Source organism: Miniopterus natalensis, chromosome 1 (genome assembly GCF_054644295.1).
Source record: "Miniopterus natalensis isolate mMinNat1 chromosome 1, mMinNat1.hap1, whole genome shotgun sequence".
NCBI classification, from domain to species: Eukaryota; Metazoa; Chordata; class Mammalia; order Chiroptera; family Miniopteridae; genus Miniopterus; species Miniopterus natalensis.
Genome location: NC_142081.1, coordinates 71,931,492 through 71,953,986, shown reverse-complemented (window position 1 = coordinate 71,953,986; position 22,495 = coordinate 71,931,492). Strand labels below are relative to the sequence as shown.

Genomic DNA, 22,495 nt, shown 5'->3' with positions numbered 1-22,495 from the left:
TCATTAAGAAGAAATCATACTCATCTACCTCCTGAAGCACTTCACAGTTGTTTTGGTCACAGTGAAAACATTTAAATACATAAAACCTGTTTCCTGACTGGGCAGGGAACGTTGCATGGCATAAAATAGAGATCAAAGTCCATGCGGCAACAGAGTCAGGAGAAGAAAAGTCTTCCTTCTTTATCTTTATTTTTGAATATTTCATTTAACCCCTTAACCATATCTGCTTTCTCAGTGCTGCCAGATCCAGGTGGCACCCCTGCTACATTAGAGTGGCGGGTATAAAGTGCAACCTTCTAAGCGCCTTTTTTTTCTAAGTTTTTATGTGAAGAACTAAACCTTAGTGTTGTCTTCCGGAAACTGCTCAGTATGAAAACATCTTAGTCAATAGATTTTGGAAGCTCTGAATGCTTCTAAATTGAAATAAAGTCATACACACTTTGTCTAACAGAGGATACCTTGCCTTCCAGTACCAGATAAATAAGCCACAAACATGTGAGAATATATTTATATTATTTTCCCTCAATAAGAGTGCATTCTTTAATAGGACTATATTTGAATAAGAATTCCGCACAAATAGAATATATACCTTAATACAAGAAAGCAAGGAAGGAATATTTTACATTACACAGACCAGACAGTCGGTTCAATCATGATAAGTTACCCTTCCAACGAAATACTTATTTTTTATATTTATTACAAAAGCTGTAGTCAGCTCAGTATATGCCAGCAGTCATACACGGCTCCAACATGTAGTGTGAAGCACACTTAACTGTTTCCAAAAGGACATGTGGTGTGGTCTTCATTTCAGAGGAGCAGAAGTGACCAAATTACTGTCTGCTCTTTAACGCTTCAACTAACCATTCCGTTCCCTCATCAAGGCCAGTGCCTTTGGTTGCTGAAATTTTGAATATTTGCCACTTTTGGTCCTTCAAGGCAGGTAACCCAAGGGAATCTGCCATCTCCAAGGGCCTGTTCCACGTCCTGCTTATTTGCAAACACCACCAAAGTGACTTTTCTCAGCCCTTCTTCCTCCAGCATGGCAACTAACTCTGACTTGGAAATGTCGATTTGGTCTCGGTCACAACTGTCTCCGACATAAATGACTGCATCTGTGTTTGAATAATAACATCTCCAGTATGTCCTGACACTGGTCTGTCCTCCTGAATCCCAGACTTGGAATTTAAGGTTCTTGTACGTTACCGTCTCAACATTAAATCCAATGGCAGGAACAGCAGTAACGACCTCTCCAACCTGTGATCTGTGCAAAACTGTAGCTTTTCCTGCTCCATCCAATCCCAAAATTAAACTCCTCATTTCCCAGGTGCCAAACAGACTCGAAAATATCTTGAGAAAAAGCCACCCGTGATGAACAGCCTGTGGGCCCTCGTGGATGGTCAGCGACAGGCCCCGGCCTCCGCAGCGACTCCTGCTGGCGGCCCGGTGCCGCCTCCGCAGGCCTGGGCTCCGGCTCCCAGGTGGGCTCCTCCGAAGCCTAGTCAGCCAGCGCCTTCCACGTCGGCCCTGAGAATATGAATTGTTGTAAAAATAGAATATGATAGTTTACCGTGTTATCATCACGCAAAATACTTTTCAGGCTTCAACATCAAACTGGATGATTCAAGTTTCCTATTTTCATCAAATATCTGTTTTTTTAAATAAAGTAACACACAAATGGCAAAAGACATATCTAAAAATATTACTGTGCTAAGAAGTATTCCCTCAAAAGAGCTGAGCAAGAATAATTAAAATTTTTGTTGTTTATTTTTGTTCAAAATATTACAGATGTCTCTTTTTCTCCCCAATGACACATTCCACCCCATCCCTTCCCCCTCCCCAGTCCCTCTCCACACCATTGTCCACGTCCTTGGGTTGTACATTTATGCACATAAATTCTTTGGTTACTCTCTCCCCTTCCACCCACCCAGCCTCCTCCATCCCTCTGACATTCGTCAGTCTGATCCATGCTTCCCTGTCATTGAATCTATTCTGTCATCAATTTATTAAGTTCTTTAGATTCCACATATAAGTGAGGCCATGTGATGTTTGTCTTTCTCAGCCTGGCTTATTTCACTTAGCATAATATTCTCCAGGTCCTTCCATGTTGTCCCAAAGGGTACGAGATCCTTCTTCTTTACAGCTGCATAGTATCCCATGGTGTAAATGTCCCACAGCTTTTTATCCACTCATCTACTGATGGTCACTTAGCTGTTTCCAGATCTTAGCTATTGTAAACTGTGCTGCTATGAACATAGGGGTGCAATAATTGAAATTTGATATGGATAAAAATATAACACAAGTTTCTGTCTTTAATTTCTACCTTTCTTTTACAAACCTATTCTAGCTGTATCTAGAAACACCAAACGCAAGCCTTATTATCCCAGAAATAAAGTTTCACACCACCTTAAGATGGAGGATCTTGTATAGTAGATGTAATTTATCCTTTACATTTTTAATCTGCATCACCTATTGTTTATCACTGTGTGAAAGGCTGGCAGAGGCTTGACTCTGAGGTCCCATCACAGCTAGGTTCAGACTGTATAAGGAAAAATACAATCATCAGGACATTTTCCAGGACATTTTCTTTCTATGCTTAAACAGGAGGATTAGTAGCCTGGAATAGAGAAGAGCTTAAATGTTCTGATTAGGGGCCCATTCGTGTATTATTACACACATGCAAAAGTCCCATAGAGGCAGGGTGTGGGAGAAGGGAGTGAGGGGTCAAATGTGCAACCTGCAAATTGCATTTCCAAGAACAGGGCGATGGTGACCACATAGTTTCACTCTTTCTCCTGGATAAACTTGCAATTCAAAGATTCATGAAGAACAATCTTTAAGGTAGCTGCAAATCATAGCGATAGGCCCCAAATTCTGTTGTACCCTTCCACAGCACAGAATGGGATTTCTGTCAGTATTCTGGTGAGTTCCATTGCATAAAATTCCAGACAGATCTTAAATAAAGGGAAAAAGAAAGCAAAAGTAGAAATATCCTTTTCCAAATATGTGTGTGTGTGTGTGTGTATATATATATACATATACATGTATATATATATATATATATATCCAAATACAAAAATGTGAGGCATGCTGAAATAGCTCTCAGCTCTATTATTCAATTATTTCATCTACTCAGAATCTAAGAAGTTCAAAGTATGGCATCTCTGGATAACCTTGATGAAGTCCCTCAAGTTCCCTGAATCTGTACTTCCTTGTCTTTTAAATAGAAATGCTAAAGTCTTACCAATTATCACTCGTTTTTAAAATGATGTGCTAAGGTGGCTGGCACTCCATAAGCCTGTAATAGGACCCCATTTTAAACTCATCATTAACATGTGTCCTTAGGGTATGCAGCTCAGGAACTAGCAGTCCTTAATTGGACTTTATTAGACCTGAGGGGACCCAGGGCTCTCTCCACAGTGAGAACACCTCAAGTGCAAACCACGGAGTCAGAACAGTCAGGGAGAATGTCAGAAGGACAAAGGAACATTCTCGGGGCTCTAGGAACAGAAGTGATCATTTTTCTTGTTTTGATATGATCAACATGCTTTCACAATCCCACTGGCCAGAATCACATAGTTAGCTATTACTTGGCTGACCTAAAAGAACTTTTGAACTTAAAAAATAAATTTGTAAAGTTCACCTACACACAGAAAAACAAAACCTACAATTAATAAAGGTCCAGAAAGTAAAGTGATTATGCTTTTGAGTGAATGAGCAAGTCTGTACAATAGTCCTGAGTCTGATACTTAAATCATAAAGTTATAAATGTTACAAATAAACTTGGTATTTGCTTAGAGGTGCTGAAAGTATACCAGAATATAGAAAAGAATAATTTTATTGAGTATGAATTTTGTGACCTATAATGAAGGGCTGAATGTAGGAGGAATTCTAATGGAGTGAGAAGCAAATAGTGAATTTGAAAGAACCATGACATTTAAGTTAGTGAATATTATCAGGAAAAGGTAAGAAATAATGGGGAACATAATAATTGGACCAGAATAATCATTTACTAAAGATACGTGGTCATAACTTAAATGAGGGACTTTCTGTCTTCACTTTGATCTCTGTCATGTTTATAAGAAGTTTGATAAATACAAATATTTGCAAAGATAATCTAAGAGAAAGAAGAAATGTTTTAATGTTGCCAATTCCCTGGCAGTCCTACCCTTCCGTGTGCCTCCTCTAAGCCTTGCTGCTCGGTATCTCCAACAGAGACTGCTCAGGCTCACCAATGCCTTGTTTACTTTTCTTCCTGAGCACACTACATTTCCAGCTCCCATGCATGTAGTTATAGCATTAGAATCTTCTGACTGATTTCTTATTTTCTGGTCTTCTGATTGTCAAGCGAAATAGAAATTGAAGTGACTTGTGCCATGTAGAGACCTGACCCTAAACTTTCCCACACAAATTCCTGTGGTATTTCTTTTTACCCACTCTTGCAGCTTCAAGGAAAGGACTCTAGGGCCTTTTAACTTGGAACAGTCACATGACAAAGAAACTTGGATTCCTGAGTCACCACATAGAACTGCTCTGGAGAGACCAGGAACATTCACATTATACTTTAGATCTTTAAAAATAGGCTTTTATTTAAAACACTGATATTTTTAGAATTATTATAGTAGTTAGCTTAATCTAAATAATGCTTATTACTGCCAAAACAACTTCTCATCGCAGCTTCCCAAAGATTGTTAGTAGTGTCATTCCTTAAACTAGCTAAACTATATACTTTGTTTCTGTATTTTATCTACCCAGGTTTTTTGTAGTTTCTTTCCCAATATTGGCCAGATTCATCAGTTCTTGTTTCCTAACAAAACTTCCAAATTCAGGTTCCAGTCCTATTTTCTGGAATACTTCAGCAGGACTCTAAGTGATCCCTCTTGCCTCAGTTTGCCATTTGCAAAGCATAGATTGTACTAGGATTGATCTTTGGAACTAATTGACCTGATGAAAGGCAGTTGGCTTTCTCAGCTCTTTTACCTCATATCTCTTCAACAGGGATGTTTTGGTCAACAAGTCACCTAATTGCCCCATGATGACTTTTGTTTCTATGACTTCACTGGTTTAAAATGACCTTTTATTTTTCAAATTTGAATACACATGTTTTATATTTTAGATTATTAATAAACTATCCAATGCACATTTACAGTATTCATGCACCCATGTGACAGAGCTTACTGTTTCTGATATCCTCTGTGCCCTGCACTCATGTGAATTACTCTCATTGTTTCCTATGGGCATTACAACTGAACAATACTTTATTCCCAGCATCAGCATCATAGACAACAGTGAGTACTGTTTTTTCTTTTTTCTGTTTTAAATATATCTTTATTGATTTCAGAAAGAGGAAGGGAGAGAGAGAGAGAGACAGAAACCTCAATGATGAGAGTCATTGATCGGCCGCCTCCTGCACGCCCCCGACCAGGGATGGAGCCCGCAACCCGGGCATGTGCCCTGACCAGGAATCGAACCCCGATCACTCAACCGCTGAGCCACGCCCAGCTGGGCAGTCTATTTTCAATAAAGAATCTCAGAATGCTATTCAATATATGATCTAATTACTCTACTTCTTAGTTATATGCAGAATTTATCATTAAAGTGTTAAACATTCAAGAGACAGTCAATAAATGTTTTTGTAAGAAAGAAAGGAGAGAGCAAAGTTGAAAAGCTGACGTGAGTTTGGAGGGAAGGAAAGTTAGAATTGTTTAGGTTTAATGTCTAGAACAATTTTTCCCCGCTCTGTTTTCTATGGAGATTATCAAAACACAGATTCCTAGCTCTACACATATTGAGCTCCCTACACTTGTATTTTTTAAAGCAGTCTTCTCAGGCAAATCTTATGAGCAACTAAAGTTAAACATAATTGACTCCAGAATACCACCAAATATCCTGCTAATAAATAATTTTAATTTCTTAGTAAAAACTTGAATTAGTAATACATACAGTAAAGAGCAAACATTCCTTGCTATTTTATAAACATTAGGCTGAATTATTATATTAAAGCATCTTTAATATGTTCATAGTATAACAGAAACATTAGAAAGAGTGAAATCAGATAGATGTTGGGTCATATTTCACCTCTGCCACTTACTGGATTTATGATTGTGGGCAAATTACTTCATATCTTTAAGGTGCTTCCTTATATGTTAACGGGGGATAACACCTCAGTTCCAGAATTTTGGGTAAGATTAAGTGACAAATTTTAGTATATGTGCTGCCGAAGTGAGCACTAAGTGACAAATTTGAATGATCTTGATAGAGTGCCTATCTGTTTTTCAGAAAAAGTCAATAAATATCAGTGCCCACCAAACCATCTGTGTCTTAATTTGTCGATGTAAATTCAAACATTTTTACATTTAAAGACAAATGACTTTAAACATATATTATAATCAAACTTTTCACTGAGAAAATGTTAAAGTAGTTAAAATATCATGATTTCTCTTCACAATTTTTTCCATACTGTTTTCCACCCACTCTGTACACCAAACAATACAGTAGTTGACAAAGGAACCCCATTAGTTATTTCTTGCTGTATTACAAATTAACAGAAAATCAATGGTATACTCAAATATTTATATTAGTGTTTCTGAGGGTAAGAAATACAAAAACAACTTACTGGGTGGTTCGGGTTTGGGGTCTCTCATGAGGTTAGAGTCAAGGTATTAACTGGAGTTCAGTCACTTTCAGACTCCTTTGAACTCCATGATACGCTACAAAGTCAGCTCAGTCACATCGCTGTTAGGCAGAGGCTTCCGTTTGCCACTGATTATTGGTAGTTCCTCAAAATGCGGACTGTCCACATTTTGGACATTTAGACTGTCCCTTTCAGCCCACGGTGGCATTGTTTCCACTGACGTAATTCTTTTAAAAGTGTCTGGACCTCCTGTTGACCTTAATGCTCCAAAACCACACTGACAAATCTCTTTGGTACATGTCCTTTTCTACTTCAGAGTTTTGCAAATGTGCAATTTCCTTAAGCTTCTTAGTGCCTCTAGTATTTAATTTAGAGGATTTGTAAGACACACTCTTAAACACTTTAGAGGACTTTTTTTTTCCTGACTGAATGGTACTCTGAGGCATCACCTTAGAACTTTATGAGATCTTAACAGAGATTTTACATCTCAAACTTGGCAGTGTTTGCTATCTGGGGCGGCTGAAAAATTTCAAAGCAATCGAATACTTGCGCCTTTGCATTTAACAATACTCACTCGAGTTCATCTCTCTCATCTCACATTTTACCATAAGCATAAAGAAGTAATCAGGCGACATCTTCAGCACTTGTTCTAGAAAGCTCCATAGCTAGACCTCCTAATTCATTTTCTACTTTCCACCTTTTTGCTGGCATCATTGTTATTTAACTTTTCATTTCTACATCAAAGACCCCCTTTCTTCTCCATTTCAGTAAGATACTGATAACTTTATTTTCAGCCACCATGCACAGCTTCTTAAATTGTCATCATTCTTTTACACAGTTTCTTTAGAGCTTTAAGACCTTTAGGACTTTGCAAAGTCCTACCAAGTTTATCCACTGCCTGGTTCCAAAGGGTTTACATCTTAGTCACTGCGGCCTGAGGGACTACTTCTAGGTACTAAAATTTGTATTGGGTATGACCTAGCCTTGAAGGCCATGCTCTGTGATTTTAACTACATTCTGTTTGTTAGAAGAGAGTCATAAAGTACAGCCACACTCTAGGGAAGGGGATCTACACTCACTCTTTGCAAGGAAGAGTGTCAAAGTGCTTCATTTGTGGTCATATTATAAAACACTGCAGGAAGGAGAGATAAGACATGTCCTTTTATGTCAAGGCTTTCATAACCAGTGACAGTAACAAACACATAACTAATCGTGACATAATACGAAATATGCTCAAATAAACTGATGTGATACAGAGAAGAAGGAATAGTACACTCAGTGTAGTTTGGATGAGTTTGCAAGCTTTAAGGATGAAGGGCATCCCCAATTCAGAGTAGCTGGGAGGTGCTGTTCTAGACGGAGGGCAGCGTGAGAGAGCTCGGGGACGCACGGAGCCGGGCAGCGAGGGCAATGGCCCTACGGCCACGAGGGACACGGCGTAACGCAGGCGGCGAGGGGCACAGCGCTGGGCGTGAGCTAGTGTCCGCCTGTTAGGAGAACTGTTTACTATGACAAGGAGTTTGAACTCCAAATCCAAAGGAGAATGATTTTACAAGTATGAAGTTTCTTTGAGGTTTCATACTTTATTGTCAAATTCATATGGCATTTCATGCTATTGTAATAATAAATCAGTATTTTTAAAAATCTAAAACATTTACCCGAACCTGAAGTAAAGCTGCCATTCCTGGGATAGGAGCAATTGTTTATGTTCTGGTTTCATGTACAGTTCGCATGCCCCTGAGTAATCCCTGAGCAATCCAAAGGAAAGGGAAAGCCTACAGCACAGTGGGCAAGGATGAAGCACAATCACATAGTGTGGAAGGGGCGTCCTGGTAAGGTCTGTGTGGGAAAGTGAACTCTGGGGATAATGAAGGCGACAATGTACATTTTGAAAATTAGGAAGGGCGTGCTGAGGGTTACTGTCAGAGATGACTGTTGTTTGAACAATAACAGTGTAACTTGAGAGAAGGAACAGCTTTGAGAGAGTTTACAGAATAAGACTGCTTCTTGGAATTAATGGAATCATTTATTTTCACAAAATGTTTGTTTTCAAACAACTGGCTCAGATAACTATGTGCATAGAATATATTTCTCTTGGGGAGCCGCTAATTTACTTGTTGGTCCATCTTGTAGCAATCTCCATCGGGGAGAGAACTGTTTGTAAGACAATACAGTCAGAGCACATTCTACTCCAGAGATCCTACTTCACTGTTCAGTAATGACTAGTTATTTCCATAGCAAGGCTGAAATTAATTTAATTAAATGACCTTATCTTTATTTATTTTTCTAAAAAAACAAAAGGATAGAATTTGTAATCTTAAAATTGTTGTTGTATTGAGGAAGCCAAAAGCTGGTTCAGTTATTAAATACTATGTCTAGAGACTCCTAATCTACCAAACTAAGTTTTCACAAAAAGTAAGTAAAAGACTTATGTTGTTAACACTCTATTTTCAAATAAAAATATAATATCTTTAAAATTAATTATATTAGTTACATAAAACGAACAGTCCTGCTTATACCCCTATAACTTCAACAGTTCACTACTGACCCTGAAAGAACTCAGGTAAACAATAAAATCTGTCTTCCTCTCCACCTACAAACCTAGTTTCTGATGTGACAGAGAAAAAAAAACAAGACTGCTGCTCAAATCCTGTTTTTTAAGAGGGTGACATAAATCATGTATACTGAGAAGATGTAGATGTTTAAATGCCTTACTTACCTTCCATTAACAGTCAATTAGCCCGAGGAGAAAACTTTTAATAGAAGGTGTGGGAGGAATTGTCAGAATGCTGACTGGAGGTCAACCGAAAAGCAGTAATGATCTCCATGCCAAGATGCCTCCTACTCCCCAAATCCCCATGAAATCTCAACAATCCCTGAGTTAAACAGATGTGATTCTATATGCTTGAAACAGAGAGAAGGAAGGGGAAAAAAACACCCAAAAACCAGAACTAGCAATTTCGAAAGAATTCACTTAGGGAGGAAGAACCAACTTTAAACATTTTAGAATGGAAAATACCTGAAACTATGCCAAAGAAAGGTCTTTACAATAACGATGACTTAAAATGGTAATTAGAGTCAGGGAAATAGAGGTGTCTCTTAAAACCCTATCAGGAGGTAGAGTGTAACCCATAAAAAAGAAGATGTGTGATAGGTACATTGGAGGTTTTTCCCTAGAATTCCATCTTAACACAATTTATACTAAGAACAGAAAATGTGAGTCAGGAAAGAAGGGAGGCATTAGTGTTTCCCTAAAGTTAAATATCCAACTTTTCACATAAGATAGGTTTTCCCAAATAGTACATCAGGATATATCTGCAGTTACAGAATTCTTATACCTTATATTTACTTTTATAACCTGGTATTGTCCTCCTATCCCCACCTCAGAATGTCACTTGCTAGAGATTAGGATAACATGGAGCAAAGTATGGACTGTTTTCTGGAATTAACTGAATTATTTATATTTCATTACATGTTTCCTTTCAAACAACTGGCTCAGATACCTATGTGTTTAGAAGGTACTTCTCTCGGAAAGCCTAGCATGGAGCAGGGGATAAGAGCTCCACCTTCGAAGTGGCTAGAAAGTTAGCAGCACGTTCTTTAAGCTGTGTCGGATCGCCAATGAACTGCTGTCAATTTTTAAAAATTTATTTTGAAACACTTCTATATTCATGGAAAGTTGCAGAAGAATGTAAAGGGAGGCCTAGGTCCCCATGTATTAGCCTCTCCCAATGCTGACATGTTGTATAGCAACAGCACAATATCAAAACCAGGCAATTGCCATTGGTACCATTCAGAGTTTATTCATATTTCACCAGTGATACATGAACTCATTTATATGTGTGTGTTGTGTGAATTTTTGTGCAATTTTATGACATGTATTTTTATGTAACCACTACCACCATCGAGATGGCAGAGCTGTACCATCATAAGGCTTCCTCGTATTAGCCTTTATAGTCACACCCACCCCCTTTTCCCTCCATCCCTTACCCCTGGCTACCACTAAACTTTTCCCCATCTCCGTTATATTGGGGAAGAAAAATTTCTCCTCTGCCTTTCTAGATTCTTATGGCTGCCTTAAGAATTAAATTGACGTGAGACAGATTAACAGGAGAAAATCAAGTTTTATTTTGAATGTACAAGGGCTCCATATGAAAACCGAGGCCCACAGGCAGTCATGCAGTTGGAGCTTTTAAGTCACTATGAACTAAAGAGAAAGGGTAGGAGCCTGAGGCTTCAAATGGGAGGCTTCTTTATAGCTATCTCTGGTGGTAGTGCTCTTCCTGAACCAGGCCCTTCCTAGAAATTCTTTTTGGCAGTTAAGGGGGAGGTAAAAAGCTCTTCCTGAGCCATCTGGCTCTCAATAGTCTCTGGCTCAAAATAATAGTTTCCACCCATATGCCAGGGTGACAGATTCTGGGGAGACAGCTTCTGAACCACTAACATTATTTCATTATTTTGAGAATGTTATATAAATGAAATAAAATGCATATTAGATTTTTATAAACCTATATATAATACATACATATATTTTATACATATATACATAACCTTGGATTTGAGGTTTGATTTTTTTCACTAAGCATAGTTTCTTTGAGGTTCATCCACATTGTTGTATGTATCAGTAGCTTGTTCTTTTTACCTGCTGAGTAGTAGTTTATGGTATGGGTATTGCACAGATTATTTAACTGTTCACCCACTGAAAGACATTTGGATAATTTCCATTTTGAGCCTATTAAAATGAAGCTGTTATGAACGTTTGTGTTAGAGTTTCTGTGTGACTTTAAGTTTCCATTTCTTGGGAATAATTGCCCAAGAGAGCAATTGCTGGGTCCTCTGTAGTGTCATTTTTAATTTCAAAAGAAACTGCCAAACTATTTACCAGAGTAGCTATGTGGAAGGCAGTTAGACGGACAAGAGCAGAGAAAGAACCACGGGCCAGGTTACAGGTCACCAGGGTGGAAAGCCCTGGATGCCTAGGAACAGACAATTGTAGGGTGGGACCTCGTGCCCAGGGTGACCTTTCCTCCCCTAGCATATCACTGGCCATTCAGTCTGGAACCCCATGACCTTCCCTCCCTAGAGATAACACCTAGGTCTCAGCTGTATTTCAGCTCCAGGAACACAAAAGCAGGAAAACCAGATAAGGGGTGCCAGGGCTGATTTCAGGACCACCTGCACTGGAAAATGACTCCCTGCCATGGTGCTGACCAGTCAATCAGTGGAGACCTAGACCCTGAAAGGTCACACCCGGAAAGCTGCTGAATATTCTGTTGAGATCTTCCCCTGGGACCTCCCCTAAAATCTCCACCCTTAAAACCCTTAGAATGCGAGTCACCTCGAAGGGGCCTTATTTTGCCTCCATAACTTGTTTTCTAAGACCATTTCTTCTATGAATCATTCTTCTACCTCTGTGATTTTATAAATAAATGTTCTCTTGTAGTTTGAGTCTTGGCTCTGAATTTTTCCTAGCCAGAACTCAAGTACTGAGGTTGCTGAACCCAGGTGTGTTCTGATGCCATCAGTCTAACACCTGGTGCCATTCCTGTCATCAAATGCTGTACCATTTTACATTCCAACATGATCCAGTTTCCCTATATCCTCACCTGAATTTGATGTTAAGAGTATTTTTTTATTTTAATGTTTGAATAGGTTTGCAGTGTTATCTCATTGTGGTTTTAATTGTATTTCCCTGGTGGCTTATGATGTTGAACAATGTTTTTATGTGCTTATTTGAAGTCTGTAAATTTTCTTCAATGAAATATTTATTTCTTTTTCCTATGAAGGTGTTCAGAACAAGTTTCCCCAAAATATGCCGCTTTGGCAAGAGAATTACTTTGAGATGACGGCAATCAAAACACAGCAGATTCAGGAAAAGCCTGGGACTGCTCCCTCAGCTGCCTAAACTTACACAAGGAAGGGGTATCAAGAAGAGACCTATTATTAGAGATACCTTTGTACTTAAGAAACTTACCTGCCCAACAGGACAACCTTTGTCTTCCCATGAAAGGCCTTCTCCCCTTTGTATCTCCAGACCCTAGCCCTTTCCTTAGCTCAGAATGTTATATAAGCCTCGTTGACCTGGCCACCCTTTAAGTCTCCATGTTTATGGGTCTCCCATTCATGCATAATTAAATTTGTTTTTCTCCTGTTAATCTGTCTTATGTCAATTTAATTATTAGAACAGCCAAATAACCTGGGAAGAAGTAAAAAAATTTCCACTCATACAACTATTTTCAGATTGGATTATTTGTTTTTTAAATCCTGATTTTGAGAGTTCTTTATTTATTCTAGATTAAATTTCTCTGTTGGATATGTAATTTACAAATATTTTTTCCCAATCTTTAATTTTTTTTCATCCTCTTAACAAGATCATTAGCAGAACAAATATTTCTATATTTGATAAGGCCCTCTTCATTATTTTCTTCTTTTATTGATTTTTTTGGTGCCAAATTTGAGAGCTCTTCACTTAGTTCCAGGTCCTGAAGATTTTTCTCTGTTTTTTCCCTAAAATTTTATAGTTTTATATTTTAAATTTAAATCTGTTATCTGTTTTGAGTTAATGTTTTATTAAAGTGTGAGACTTAAATAAAGGTTCCTTTTCTTTCACTTTTGAATGCCTTTGTATATAAAATATCTCCAACACAATTCCTTCCTCCATTGAATTGCTTTTGTAAGTTTGTCAAAAATCAATTGAGTATACTTGTGTGGACCTATTTCTGGTTATTCTGTTCCATCGACCTATGTAACTTTCTCTGTAACAGTGTGAAACTGTCTATTTCATAACACTATACAGTAATGAGGCAGGTGTAATGCCAATGACTACACCAATTGTAGTGCCAATGATCAAGGCTGGGGAGATCCCCATTCCCCAAGATCCCGACAGTCCCTAGAAAGATGTGGAGCTGAAAGGGGATGAGACATTTCCTTTATTTGGCTGTGGCAGGCCAAACGTACACAGGAGATAAACCCGTACTCTTCTTCCCCCAGTGGCGGCCAGCTGAGCATACACAGCGAACAAAATCACACCCTGGGGGACAAACCACACCCTTGGGGGACAAACCACCCAGGGGGAACAAAACGGCACCTCTGAAAGTCCCGGGTCAGACTTATAGGGGCCAGGACAATAGTGGCTCTCAGCCAAAGATGGGTCAGACATTAGTCAACTAACACTCATCTGTTATGACCATGCTACATCATGTTTACAAAACTGGGGCCTTTGCCGGGAGAAGGTGGCGAGAAATCCTGTGTTTTCACTTTCCCTACAGCAGGATAGTAAGAATCTAGGAAAATTCCTTGGCAAGTGCAGGGGGGAAACTGAGACAGATAGTTGATTTAAACTGGCCCATCCAGCACTCTGACTCACCTGCCTCCTCCCCCTTGCAGGACCACTCCTTCAAGCATTAAGCCCATAGGACAATGAGGTTCTGATCAGCATCAAATAATCTCAGGAACAGAGTCTATAGTCTGTTGACCACAAAGATACAGTCAAACTAGAGATAACATCTAGGTCTCAGTAGTGTTTCAGCTCCAGGCCAAGAAAAGCAGCTCAACAGTATGAAAAGAAGCCATGGCTGACATCAGGACCAGATACAATGACAAATTACCCCCTCCCTTAGCGCTGACCAATCAGTACAGACCACAGTCCTGACCCTATAAGCTTATTTTGATGAATCAGCATATTAAAGGACACACCTAGAAAGCTGTTAATATTCTATTGCGATCCTCCCCTAAAACATCCCCTAAAATTCTTGCTTTTAGAAAACTGATAAAAACACTTAAGACAAAGAACTCAATGAGCACTCTCCCTGGAGCCGGCCTGTACCTCCCCTCACCCTTCTTTCCTCAGGCTTTGCTTTCTTTCTCCAAAGCTCTAAAGGTTCCCAGGAGACTTGCAACCAGGGGAGCAGTGGGCAACAGCAGCTCGTCTGGGCTATCCCCTGAACTTGTCTTCAACGGCCCTTCTTCTGCCTCTGTAACTTATTTCCTGGGTTCACACAGCCCAGTTGGCTCACTTCTTTTGCCTCTATGACTTTTCTTTCTAAAAACCAAGGCAACTACCTGAACGGCCTGCTCAAATCTTCTCTTCAAATGTACTTTTGCTTTGCATGCTAAATAATCTTCCTCTTACACTAGAGTTCTTGGCTCTGAATGCTTTCTTTGTTGAATTCAAAACCAAAAGCCGACATCACCCCTAACACTATTACTACCATAACTATATAGTAAGACGTAACACTAGAAAGGGTGATTACACCTAATTTATTTTTCTTTAACAGAACTGCTTTGACTATTCTATGGCTTTCCTTTTATATATCCATTTTAGATTAAGCTTATTTATGTCTAAAAAGCCTTGCTAAAAATTCGATAGCAATGCATTAAATTTATACTTCTCATGTTGAATCCTCCAATCAATGAGCATGATATCTCTCTCCATGTCACTTGGTTTTGTGTATGATTTTATTTCTCCATAATTCTGGATTCAATGTGCTAATATTTTTTTATTTTTACTTATAGGTTATGAGAAACATTGATCTGTAATTTTCAATTTCTTTTTTATACTCTCTTATCTGGCTTTGTAATTAGGGTAATGCTGGCTTCAGAAATTGAGTTGAAAAGTGTTTAGTTAAATTTTTACATGCACAATAACCCTCATTTTAAAAATGGGTTTAAAGATGTTTCCTTATTTGTAAAACAGGGATAATGAATTTTTAAGTTAATGGAAATATTTTTTTAAAAAAATGCATATTTCTAAAAGTATTAACCTAGAACCTGGAATAGAGAAGATGCTCAATGAGTGAAAGCCAGAGCTGTTCATACTAATCTGGTACCGAAAATACAGAGAGACAGAGCTGAAACTCAGTAGTGTCCCTCTGTTCTGTACTCTGCCTCAGAGCTTCCTCATGTTATGTCCATTTATAGGCTTTACCCACAATAACCATCATCTCTCATCATACTTTCCACCCCTCCCCATTAACACTCAATTAGGCCTTCAAAAATTAAAGAGTTGATTTTTTTTTTTTAACAAAAATAGGTAAATATATCTAATGTAGAAACACCAGGATAAACTGAACAATTCTGAGATGACCCAAACAACAATGTTAGGATGACATCAAGAGAAGAATAAATAAACATTACAGACTCTTGTTATTAAAAGTATGATCTGCGCCCTATGCCAGCAACATCACTATAACTGAAAGTTAACCAGAAAGAAAAATCTCAGGCCCACATTCCAGATTTACTGAATCAGAACCTACATTTTAACAGAATCCATAGGTAATACCTATGCATATTATTGGTTGAGAAAAAAATCACTCAGACAACAGAAGACAGAAATAAAAAAACACATAATTTATATTTTTAATTTAGCATCTCCCACTTTCTTCATTATCTTCTGCCTGAGTTACTGCAACAGTGCTTCTACGGTCTTAGCTTAGAAAGAAAAGAGGAACGAGAAATATACTGGTGAGCTAGCTATAGATTTTTTTATAAAGTTTGTGATTGTCACAATCAATAGCTTTTGTGCCTTGAAACTTAAGTACAGCGATAAAGCTTCAATTTTAACTTTAAAGGCTTATTAAATTGGAAAATACTTGGTATCTTATCTCCAAAGAAATGACCACAAGGAATTAAGTTAGGTTATTCTGTACTTCAGCATAGTACATGCCACTTAGGTGGCATTGGCAGTTAGCAATTTCAAAAGTGTGCTCCTGTTAGGTTCCCTGTTCTTTTCATGAATGAGGCACAACAAGGAGAGCTAAAGATAGTTGTAGGGGAAGGAAAAATAATTTTCCCTCTATCCATTAGGTTCTTGGCTGAGGCCATCCTGTAATAAAGGACAAATTTACAGGAGAAAAACAGAGGTTTAATAACATGAATACTTCCTGTTTACATGGGAGAGACCCAGGAAAGCTGAGTAACTCCCTGAAACGGCCCAAGTTATCACCTCGAATACAACTTCCAAATAGAGACAAATGAAGATGTTGGGGGTTAGGGAACCAGTTCTGAGATGTTAGCAGGAAAAACACAGTAAAGGGTATGGTGGTTATGCAGATTTCAGTGCCTTCTCCATGGACAGGAGTTTCTAGAGAGACTTAAGTCACCCTCCTCTTCCTGGTACAGGTGGGAAAACACCCTTACAAATGGAGATGTCTCTTACAAATGTAAATGTCTCTTACAAAAGGGCAACTTCTACTTGGTCTTCACAGCATCTCCCATGTCTTCTGTTCTTAAAAAATAACCAGATCAAAATTATTCTTATGCCAAAAATACATATTTTGCTCTTCTTTATAGTTTTGGGGGCTGAAAAACTGTGAAAAGAAATATAAGGATAAGATATTAACTGTAAAAAATGATATAAATGGAGCCATTTGAAAATGGAGCTGAAAGAGCCATTCGAGAGGAACCGTATTGCTTCTGCTGTGTCCCTGGAATCTTTGGACTGCACCGAACAATTGTTTTATAATTGTTTGTGAAGTTAGAACAAAAGCAAATATCTTGATCACAAGGACTGATAATCATGGACTTTCTACTGCAGATAGAATCTGTAACCAATTGCATACAGGCAAGAATAGCTTAGCTTGTAAGCACCAATAGGAACTTTTTCTCCTTTTCATTTAGTTATTCTTTTTCTTTTCTTTTTTTCTAATAAAAACCCCTTGCTCTTACCCTGGAATCAAGACATTATTTGGGTTTCTCCCTGAACCTATGCTTTCCAAATAAACATTTTGTCTCTTGAACTGGGTTCTTGTTATTTTATGTTGACATAACATTTTCAGTCAAAGCATCCAAAATATTGATCAAAGAGTCTTACCTTTAAAAGATCTAGAATTAAATTAATTAAATCACTATTGGTGTGTTTTGTAAAGGAGCTACAATTAAAATGTATGAACTTAAAACTGTTATAAACTGTTGTAGAATGAATTGCATTTTCCCATTGGATTTTCTGTTTCAAATAGAAACTTGTCTAATTAAAGTGGAATTATTGCTCATATTTTCCATGCTCTCTTTTTCAGTGTTGTTCTTTTAGACCCTAATCTTATAGTGGTCACTTTGGGAAATTATAATTAGAGTGACACTGTTATAATTAGCTAGTTATTAATAACAAGAAGGAAGCAAAGGGGAAAGACAGACATTATAGGCATGTTCTTTGGGCAGCTTCACCAAGAAGCTGTGATTTCACACTCCCAAGAGTCCCTGTAGATCACTGGGAGAAGGGGTCCAAAAAAGGGGGGATAGACACATGGGCAGTGAAGTTGGGGTGACTAAAGAAGGTGTCTGTCAGTCACACCTGGGGACAGGGTTCATTGGCTAGAATGGGTGTGGCCACTGCAAGCCTGTGAAAATTTGGGTATACATAATCCCTTAAACAAAGGAATTCTCTCTCTTGCGCTCTTGGCTCGCTCTTGGCTTCCTTGCATTCACCCGTGTTTCCTTCATAGTCATGCGGCCCTGCAGACCCCACATGCAATGGATTAATGGACTGCAGCGGGAAAAACAAACTGAGCTAGCCTGATGCTGAACTGGACTCAGCGCCAACATGGAAGGGAAATGCTGGATACTGACTCTGATTCTAGCCCTATTGAAGGCCCAGATACATGTCTTCTATAGTGGTACTGAAGGAAAGGGGACCTTGGAAACCCAGGGGTGTAATGCCATGGAAATCAAGCTTTCTACAATATCACATTCTTCTGTGTGAGTATCAGAAAATTCCTTTTCTTGGGATATAGCAAGAAGCTCACTCCCACTAGCAAAGGATGGAGGTGAGGAGCCCCCACTTCCACGATAACAAGAGTAGCAAGATTTTCTAACCTTTTAAGCCAGAACTTTGATGGAATCAACTGATTAAACTTTTTGAAGAGTAACAGCTAAAATACTTTATATCTCTCCTGTTCTGTTTGTGTGTAGGGAATGATGTAGCCTTAGTGTCAATTCTTTAACTAACTAGCAATAACCTTGAAATAGGACTATACCTCTGCAAACTCAACTATTTTGTTTTTCAAATTCCTTTTCTGTTCAGCAAGTCTAAAAGTGTCTAGTTCTGGCTTTACACTGTTTCTGCAAATGACCCTGAAAATATTTGTGTGTCAGTATCACTTAGCATTTCCAACCACAACCTCAATAACATGCTGGGTGTTGATGGGTTTTTAATACTAATGATATCATCTTTTCCATCCTGCAGGGAATCAAAATCGTACATCTAACTCCCTTCCTATGGCAGATTTCTCCCTTAAATAAAACAAGCAACTTATTCATGTCCCAATAGACTCCCTTTTAGAGATACAGTATTTTTGTGAGAATATATAAGAATTGAAAACCCTGCACCTTGAGCTTAGCCTAATTTGTGTCTTTCTTTAAATGCACACCTTGAAGTAAAAATAGAATGTGACAATAACACCTCAGTGTTGTATAAAAGTATGCTAATTTTAATACTCTATGCACTGCTTGCTTTATTTCTCAGAAAACTCCTGTGTGTTTTTTTTAGATTGAAACCCAAGTTAGTTAAGTTTACTATCTCCACAAATACCCTGTCTCCCCAATTTCCTGCTAGACATGAGCCAATATTTTTAAAGAAATGAAAGCATCCACGCTATCTATTTCCCTACCTACCTGCTAGGAATAATGTAAATATAGAGTCTTGAGAGGGATAATAGAAATTGTCTTTTGAGAAATTCAAGCGGCATTTTCCAAGTCAGATTGACATCTGCACCAGACAAGAACCTGGCCTGTTTGATCAGAAAGAGGTGGAGCCCAAACCTCACCAGGCATCCCACTCCGTTGCTGAACAGTTTCAATGAATATAAAGTATCTCTTTATATCAAATGCTTCTTGTGACTTTGGTCACTGGTTCTTATCTCTTGGAAGTAAACGGAAAAGTATAATCTCTTTTCTGAACCAAAGACTCTGAAATATTTTAAATTTTTATAGGTTTCTCTCTCTGGGCTTAAGATCTCTTGTTTATTATTTAACAGATCCTCAGTAGAAAAAGTCCCTGGCACATAGTAGGAAGTTAACAAATGCTTGTTGGATGAATGACAGCTTCTTCAGATCATGGAGAGTGAAAATTAAATCCTCTTACTATGTTTACTATGCTTCTATTTTGTAAATGTGAGTTTGGGTCATCTGAAAATCTTCTGAATTTTCTGTTTTCTACTCCAGTTATTGCCAATTTATTCCAATAAAGGATTTAGTATTTCAGAGCATCAGCATGATTTCTGAGCTGTGTCATTATGAAATTCAATAAGCATACTTTTTATGCTTCATCAATATCTTGAAAAAATGTTTAAAAGGGCCAACTGGAGAGCAATGAGAAAATGGACTAAAATACTAGTTAAAAAGTCTCTTACTAACTAGTGTTTGGCATAGTGATCAGAATCCATGTGATGCCATCTACTCATCAATGTTTTTTGGTGTGTATTTTCTTCCTTTTAATTGTGCCACTGTATATATTACATGAGAATACATTAAAATTTTTCTAAAACTCAGAAATATAATCCAAATAAATAAGTAAAATTAGTTCTGCAAGGCTGGCTATGATTGAATTAGTGATGGTTCCTAGTACCCTTAATAATCCTTTATAATTACCCTAATACATTGTGCTTAATAGTGCATTTTCTGAAAAGTTTTTCTGGAGATGCTCATCATGCTTAGTTTATAATTCGCAGAATTCATGTTTTTTGAAAACTGCCATCTGTACAGCCCATGTTCATTTTTTGGTTCTATTTCCATTCTCCACAATTTCTCTAATATTCCCAACAACTGTTTTGTAATGTGAGAAAGATACAGATATAGATGCAAATATATATTTCTTAATCTATGCTATTAATTTATGTAACCTTGATGTATATGCTGAAACTAAACTTTATAGGTAGGTAGCCTGTTCATATACCCTTAGCTGTCTCACTTATTTTTCTCATTAAAGCAAGAGGTTCTATGGTTCCCAATTTTCAGACCATTTTCTTTGACGCAGGAAAATAGAGTTGATTTCTATAATTTTGTTTTCTATAAACATTGCCTCAATTGTGGGTCTCTCTTTTTATGATAAAAAGTATTAAGAACATTCTGTTTCTGGTACTGTTGGTGCGTCTAGGTCTAAATTCATTGCCAGTATCTTTAGAGGCTTAGCTTAGTGTTCTTCATTTGTTTGTATGTTTCTTGCTCTTTTTAAAATATGAATTGATAGAATAGTAATCTATATGATTGATTATAGTAACATTTTTGTCTGCTGATTTTTCCTTTAATATTTCTTAGATCTTTTAATTTTTTAAACAGACATTTGCCTATCCTCAATTTATCTCTTTTTATTATTTTAATCCATGATGTGATGTTTATTACTTCTGTGACGTTCTGAACATATTTCCTGAAGTTCATATATCTGATTATATATCTTAGTTCCTTTTATTTTGTAATAATGATCACTTTGTGTCAATAATAGAGTTCTATGCTCTAATTACACATTAGTGATTGCTAATTAATAATGCAGACCATGTCTTCAAATTCTTGACTTTTCAGCCAGGCAAACAAAAAAGGATACATTTTTCTGCTTTAATTGAATAACATTTTCACCCAAAGTGTGGATAAGGTTTTGTCATTTAACGTGTATATTTTCCTGCTTCACTAAAATTTTGCTAAACTGTGCTTTCCATCCCTCTAAAAATCATCACTAAGCTCACTACTGTATTTATCTTGATTAGGTGGTTATGCTGTACTAGTAAATTAACCATAACATCTAAATTGCTCAAAAATAACAACATGGAAACTTTATTTCTTGTTCATAACGTATGCTCAAATAGGCTCGGGAGTGGAGAAAGTCTTCTGTTCCATGTCGTCACTCAAGGTCCCAGGCTGATAAGGTCTCTATTACCTGAAATATCACAATTCACTGTGTGCCTTGAAAATGTTACACATCCGTTCTGCCCACAATCCATTGCCCAGAGCCAGGCATTTAGTCTGCCCAATTGCAATAATTGGAATATAAATGGGCTATGTGGTGAGTCCTATTGTTCCTGCCTGCACTTGTGGATTACTTTGCATCTATATACTTCTTAACATCCCACTGCTTTGAATAGAATTGTTTCTTAAAAGCATCAGCCTTATTAGAATTATAAGCCCTATTCCATTGAATTTCTGGTATGACCATGAGAATATATCTACATACTTTTATTAAAATATCAGATCCTAACCAAATTTGCATAATTTGGGTTAACAGTTACTGAAGCTCTGCATATCGGTATCTTTATATCTCTACATGTACTTCCTGTACGTCCTCTCTACAATGATTATTTACATGACGTACATTCTTCTTTTACAAAATCCAGTTTGTGTTTTGTTTGAGAATTCCCTCCTCTGATATTTCAGTTTAAATTATTTTGATCAGATAAGAATGTTTTGCTAACTACATATTTTGAGTGCTGTAAAATCCAATGTCTTTGACAATGAGAATTTTAAAATCCTATTTTTAACTTCATATGCACAGCCATCTGCTCACTGCTTATAAATATGTGTTCTTTCAAATTTTAACCTTCAATTGCAAGTGCGAATATTCCACATATGTTCCCAAATGCTTCTATTTACTATTTTATTTACTATCTATATCACTAGAAAGACAGTCAAATTTTCTTTATTCATTTATTCTTTATGTATTAGTTAATTTAGTTAATTAGTTAATGAGTATTTACTTTGTGCCAGATGTTGTAATGGAATTAGTATAACCTTCCCAATATATTTTTTAAAGAGCTGAAGGTCAGCAAAAATTAGGTAAAACTAGTTGACTGAATAAACACACCTATTTTGTTATCTAATGAAATTCTACCAAAGCAACAATAATGCAAAATTTTATATCATTAACCCACAAAGTGAAAAGGAAAA

At 37.4% G+C, this 22,495-nt stretch overlaps 1 pseudogene; it reads right to left on the bottom strand.

The window, feature by feature from the left end:
• Positions 1 to 830: 830 nt before the first annotated feature.
• Positions 831 to 5,031, bottom strand: LOC107534392 (ADP-ribosylation factor-like protein 1 pseudogene; annotated as a pseudogene).
• Positions 5,032 to 22,495: the final 17,464 nt, after the last annotated feature.